Source organism: Schistocerca serialis, chromosome 1, assembly GCF_023864345.2.
Source record: "Schistocerca serialis cubense isolate TAMUIC-IGC-003099 chromosome 1, iqSchSeri2.2, whole genome shotgun sequence".
NCBI classification, from domain to species: domain Eukaryota; kingdom Metazoa; phylum Arthropoda; class Insecta; order Orthoptera; family Acrididae; genus Schistocerca; species Schistocerca serialis.
This window is the reverse complement of record NC_064638.1, coordinates 1,130,640,247-1,130,647,557: the sequence shown is the minus strand read 5'-3', so window position 1 is coordinate 1,130,647,557 and position 7,311 is coordinate 1,130,640,247.

The window sequence follows — 7,311 nt, the reverse complement described above, 5'->3', positions numbered from 1 at the left end:
ACATGTGTCCGGAAACGCTTACTTTCCCTGTTAGAGCTCATTTTATTACTTCTCTTCAGATCACATTAATCATGGAATGGAAACACACAGCAACAGAACGTACCAGCGTGACTTCAAACACTTTGTTACAGGAAACGTTCAAAATGTCCTCCGTTAGCGAGGATACATGCATCCACCCTCCGTCGCATGGAATCCCTGATGCGCTGATGCAGCCCTGGAGAATGGCGTATTGTATCACAGCCGTCCACAATACGAGCACGAAGAGTCTCTACATTTGGTACCGAGATTGCGTAGATAAGAGCTTTCAAATGCCCCCATAAATGAAAGTCAAGAGGGTTGAGGACAGGAGAGAGTGGTGGCCATGGAATTGGTCCGCCTCTACCAATCCATCGGTCACCGAATCTGTTGTTGAGAAGCGTACGAACACTTCGACTGAAATGTGCAGGAGCTCCATCGTGCATGAACCACATGTTGTGTCGTACTTGTAAAGGCACATGTTCTAGCAGCACAGGTAGAGTATCCCGTATGAAATCATGGCGGTGAATCGAGGAAGTATAGTACATACTGACGAAACTAAAATAAGCTCTAACATGGAAATTAAGCGTTTCCGGACACATGTACACATAACATCTTTTCTTTGTTTGTGTGTGAGGAATGTTTCCTGAAAGTTTGGCCGTACCTTTTTGTAACACCCTGTATATACGTTTGAGGTGATAAAAATCACTACCAAAATTGTTTTTGTGTAGTTTAGTACACACACCAACAGAAGTTTTGCATCACTGCTTTATTTCGAAATCCACGCCACAAAAAACAAAACTTGGCCCTGAGGCATGCGTATAAAGCGTGAATCAGCTGCCCATACCGATGGGCTTTATGCAGCCCACACCACAAGGAAATCAGTTCTGCTCCACCCGACGAGCAAACGACAACAAGACGTCAATAGTTCAACGTTCTGGGTAGTGGTGCCCAACCCAGCCAAGTTAGAATAAACGCCCAAAACTACCAAAACACCTCAGCTGCCGAACTACACGCCGTGCTGGACAGCAACAACACAACGAGGAAAATACACTGCCAAAAATAACGTCAACGGCCAGGGCAGGTGACCGGAACATTAACAGTCACAAGGCTGAAGATACTGCTGGTGCACTTCACTAACGAAGGAGTAAATTAAATTAAGTTAAAGCCCATCCAAGATAACGGCTGCAATTGTAGCCGACTTCAAAGCACACACGTTGCTGCTTGCAGGAATCTCGGAGAAAGCAACAACCAGGATCAAACGAAGAGAAGTGATAGCAGTTGAGGCTTGATAGTGGGCTAAGTGAGCACTCAACTTTAGAGCCCAAGATCGGTGGGCGACGAACTTCGTAACCCTCGTAAGAAGCGCCTCACAACTCCAACCGCGCGTGCACGCCGCCAGCGGCTCCAGCCTGACACCACACGATGGGGACCTCCTCGCTGCTCTGCGCCAACTGACCAACTCCCACACCCGGAAACGGTCAATGAGATCAAATTCACGTCGGCCGGTGAGACGACCGACCGAACGATCAACCAACCAACCAACGGTCGTTCCCACTCCAGTCTTCTTCAGTCGGACAGTCCATGTGCGTCGCCAGCGGTTGGCAGGTACTGCCTGTCCACACCTCACTGGGGCTCCGTGCCCGACGCTCCTTCGTCCCCAACCGATGCTCCATGCCCGACCAATTCCAGACACATGACGACCTGGAGACACTGGCTCGGACCAAACCATGCAGAGGGAATACTCCCACTGGCTAACCCACATCCCTGCACTAGGAAGGAACCGACCCAAGCCCCCAAGATGACCAATTGAAGGGGTGCAGAAGCGGTCAGAAGACCAGATGCACGTCGCCTGATGACGCAACCGACTGAACGACCAACCAACGATCGTCCCCACTCACGTCTCCTTCTGCCGGACAGTGCATGTGTGTCGCCAGTGGTCGGCGAGTACTGGCTGTGCGCGCCTCACTGGCGCTCTGTCCCCGACTGCTGCTCCGTGCCCGACTGCACTGCTGGTCCGTCTCCAACTGGACACACGGCGACGCTGAGACACTGGCTCAGTCCCATCCATGTAGAGGGAACACTCCGACACCTCTGCACAGGCGAGGAACCGACGCACGTCCGGCGAGATGACCAGTTGAAGGGCCGCAGAAACGGTCAGAGAACCAGTTACACGTCACCCGATGAGACCACCGACCGAACGATCAACCGACGGTCGTCCCCGCTCAGATCTCCTTCAGTCGGTCGGGCGAGTACTGGCTGTCCGCGTCTCAACGGCGCTGCGTCCCTGACTTCACTGCTACTGCATCCCGACTGAACTCCGCGTGCCTCTCTCTCACTTCCCGACACAACGCGACTCGGAAATACAATCGGTCGCTCCAGAGAGAGTGCACTTATCGATAAGCACTGTTGCTGGCACTCACGGGCAGTAAGGCTGGAATTTAGTGACGCCAGTAAATGGAATAAGGAAACGAGGTGGCAGTACCGTAAGACAAGATGACAAACAATAAACAGGATGAACACGAGCCGCGCACGGCTCAAGTCCAACACTTTTTTTGCTCGGCCATTTTAGGTTGAAGAAATGCACAATTTGCTGTGGGACATCGTAGAATATTCCTGTTTCAGAACTGATGTTTTCATGAAGTTCGTGTTTGTGGCGGTGGCATAGGTAGCCTTCAAAATGGCGTCTGTAATGGAGGTGCGTTCTAAGCACAGAGCTGTCACGGAGCATCGCGGATATTCATAGGCGCTTTCAGAATGTCTACGGAGATGAACAAAAGCATCCTGAGTCATTGGGCGAGGCAACTGTCGTCATCGCAACTAGATCGTGCAGACCTGTCCGATCTCCCACATGCTGGCCGGCCGTACACAGCTGTGACTCTTGCAGTGTTGGAACGTGCGGACACTCTCATTCAAGGCGACTGACGGGTCACAAATAAACGTCTCGCTGTACAACTGGACGTCTCTGTTGGTAGTGCTGACACATTCACGCAACAGTTGGGGCACAAAAAGGTACATGCCTGCTGGGTTCCTAGGCGCCAAACAGAAGACCATAAAGAGTAACAGAGGACTATCTGCGGAGAACTGCTTGCGTGTCACGAGCCAGACAGTGACAATTTTTTGTCGAACATCGTCATAGGTCATGAAATTTGGATTCATCACTTCGAACCGGAAACGAAACGTTGATCCATGGATTTGCGCCACACCACCACTTCTGCAAAGAAACAGTTCAAACCTGCACGCTTTTCTGGGACTCTGGAGGTTTTTTTTTTTTTTTTTTTGTTTTTTTGTTTTTAACTTTCCATGGTGCAACGTTCAACTGAACTGTGAAGTGTATTGTGCTACCCTTAGGAAGCCCGCCCAGTTAGCCGTGCAGTCTATCGCACGGCTTTCCGTAGTGGGAAGGAGCGCCTGGTCCTGAGCACGAATCCGACTTGTTTCGAGGTCCAGTGAGCCGGCCAGTCTGTGGATGTTATTTGGCTGTTTTCCATCTGCCTCGGTGAATGCGGGCTGGTTCCCCTTATTCCCCCTCAGCTACACTATGTCGGCGATTGCTGCGCAAACAAGTTCTCCACGTACGCGTACACCACTATTATTCTACCACGCAAACATAGGGTTACACTCGTCTAGTGTGAGACGTACCCTGTAGGGGGTGGGGGGTACCACCGGCGGCCGAACCGCACAATAACCTTGAAAGAGTGGTTGGGTGTGGGGCGGCAGAGGGGGAAGTGGACTGCGGTAGTCGTCGTGGGGTTGTGGACCACTGCGGCTGTGGTGGGGACAGAGCTTCTCCGTCGTTTCTAGGTCCTAAGTTAACATACAATACAATACCCTCAGGAAACTGAAGAAACCAATCCAACCTACAGCCCGGATCTTGTACCTTCCGAATTCTATTTGTTTGGGCAGTTGAAGGATGCACACCCCTGGGATGCAATGTGTGGATAATTGGGAGGTTACTGACGCAGCAAGACCTTGGCTACGAGGCAGACCAGTACAGTAGTACCATGCGGGCATCCAGGCTCTCCCAGCAGCTTGGTGTAAGGTCGTCGCGCTGAACAGAGATGGTGTCGAAAAACAGGATTTTGTAGCCAGAAGGTTGGGGAGTAATACGATGTATCGGAATCTTGAATAAAATGAACCTGCTTTCAGAAAAAAAATATGTTTCATTACTTATTGAACGCTCCTCATAAAACCGACAGATGGGCTGCAGTTAGTTATGGATAAGCAATACGTGATTATAAAGCACCTCTTACGCTTCAGCGTAGCTTTTGATACTGAAAACTTTGACATATGTCGACACCTACATCAGTACTTTGCAAACCAGTGTGAAATGCTTGGCAGACGGCATATCCCTTTATAATACCGAACAACCTAACGAATATTCAACATGGTGTATAGAATCTATGAGACTGGCGACATGCCATCAGACTTTCGGAAAAATATCATCCGCACCATGTCGAAGGTAGTGAGGGCAGGTAAGTGCGACACGTGTCGTCTGAAAAGCTCATGTGTCCAAACTGCTACAAGAATGATACACAGAAGAATGGAAAAGAAAATTGAGCGTCTCTTAGTTCGGGACCAGTTTGGCTATAGGAAAGGTGAGGGCACAAGAGAGGCAGTCCTGGCGTTGCGCTCGATCATGGAAGTAAGAATGAACTAAAATCAGGACACGTTGATAGGATTTGTCGACTTGGAAAAATATTCAAAAAGATGTTCGAAATTCTAAGAGAAAACAGGCGTAAGCCATGGAGAGAGGCGAGCATTATACACAGAGGTGACAAAAGTCATGGAGTGCCTCCTAATATCATGCTGGAGACTCCTTTTTCCTGGCGTATTGCAGCAAGTCGGCGTGGTATGGACTCAATAAGTCGTTGGAAGTCCCCTGCAGAATTATTGAATCACGCTCTCCATAGCCGTCCATAATTGCGGAAGTGTTGGCAGTGTAGGATTTTGTGCACGACCTGATATCTCCATTATGACCGGTAAATGTTCGATGGGATTCATGTCGGGCCATCAGAGAGACCAAATCATTCGCTCCAGCTGTTCACAATGTTCTTGAAGCCAATCGAGAACAACTGTGTCACCGAGACATGACATGGTTGCTTTGGAACACGAACACCATGAATGGCTGCATATGGTCCCCAAAGAACCGAACATAATCATTTCCAGTCAATGAGCGGTTCAGTTGGATCAGAGGATCAATTCCGTTCCGTAGAAACACAGCCCACACCATTATGGAATCACCACCAACTTGCTCAGCGCCTCGTTGACAAATTGGGTCCACGGCTTCGTGTGTTCCGCGCGACACTCACAACCAAATGTCAGTTCTTACCAACTGGCGCTGCAGGCAATACGCTGTTAGCGAAGGCACTCGCGTCCTTCTGTTGCCAAAGCACACTACCGCCAAATTTCGCCACACTGCCCTAACAGATAGTTCGGCGTACCTCCCACATTGATTTCTGCGATTAATTTACGCAGCTGTCTACTAGCAATGACAACTAATGCAACTCTAGTTCCTTAAGTGAAGGCTGTCGCCCACTGCGTTGCCCGTGGTGAGATGTAATGCGTGAAATGTGGTAATGAAGAAAATGGAAGCGTTTGAGATGTGGCGCTAAAGAAAATTGTTGAAAAATAGGTGGACCGATAATACAAGGAATGAAGATCGTCTCAGCAGAATCGGCGAACAAAGGATCGTATCTTACCCCGCAAGAATAGTGACACAGCTGAAAAATACAATACTTAAGAAAACATGACTTAAAGAATTTATTTTATAAAAACTACAGTGAAGTAGTATAAGCTTCGTTTGAATTGCAGGCCAGTACTGTTAGCAATAAATTCCTTTATACATAGCCGGAAAAAATTTGTGCAGCCTTTTAGAGGTTTTCAGTTGATTCAGAATGTGAAATACATGAAATTATTACATTTACAAATCAATAGCACAAGCGGTTGTCCTGTGCCAGGCATCGACCCGTGCTGAAACACTCATATTAGTATATGGTGGAGCCTGCACAGGCGACAATGGATGCACTGACGCTAGCATCCAGCCGATTGTGCAGATGGCGAATATTGGCCTGGGATACGTTATTTGACGCCTGCTCCACCTGTTTGTAAGAGTTGTTGGTTGACGAGTCGCACGAGTTACTTTTCGTCCATCACATCCCACACGTGTTCGATTGGAGGCAAGTCCGAAGATCGTGCTAGCCAGGGAAGTTGCTGCGCGTCTTGCAGAGGATGTTGAGTTTCACGAGCAGTATGTGGAACAAATCATCACCTTCCTGTTGCAAGAACCACAAAAGAATGGATCTGACAATAATCTGCACATACCGAGCAATGGTTAGCCGCCTCCAGTGACACCAAAGGTGAGGTGGGGGGTGGGGGTGGGGGGGGGGGTGAGGGGAATAGTGTTTCTTGGACGATTGTACTCTGTGAGATAGCGCTCACTGGGTGTACATCGTAAGCGCAAATGACCATGACTTGCTTGCAGGCACAATCTGCCTCCATCGCTGAAGGCCACGACGCGCTATTCCATCTTCCACGTGATCCTCTCACTGCACCATTCGAGCCGTGCACGTCGATGCTGTGGCGTGAATGGAAGACGGGCTATAGGTGTGCGTGCCCGTAGTCCCACCTAATAACTGGTTTCGTACAGCTCGTGTAGACACGTCTGGGCTCACAAGCCCTCCTATCTGTGCTGTGGTAGCTGCACGATCTGCCACTACTGCCCTTACAATCCGACGATCCTGGCGGGCGTCTGTGGTTCATGGACGTCCAGAACCTCGTCTATGGGTGTGGTAATGTCGCTATGACCACTGACGCCAGCATCGTTGCACAACTGGAGCAGCACGTACAACTTATGTGGCAATTCTCCGAAAGGACCATCCAACCACTCGGAAGACCATAATTTGACCCCTTTCAAACTCGCTCAGTAGACTGTAGGAAGCACGAGTGCGTCTCTGTGGCTTGGTTGCCTGCTAGATTCACACGTTTGCATCACATTGAGCCTTCTGGCTATGAGCGTTTTCTATTAAAGAATATACACAGATGGCGCTCTTATAGCCATGCCACTATGCTATTTGTTGGCGGATGATGTTTCAGCCTTTATCAGTAAATCTTATATCCACCAGGTGACATACGCCGTCATCTGATAAAAATCGACGTCATCTTTCCTGGTGACTAGCTTCTTTCCGGCAGCACATTTTTGTCACACGTTGACGCATTTTACATGTATGTTTTAGTGATTAAAAATGAAATGATAGTTAAACCGACACCCTAGCTGCAAACAGGCGCTGATATACA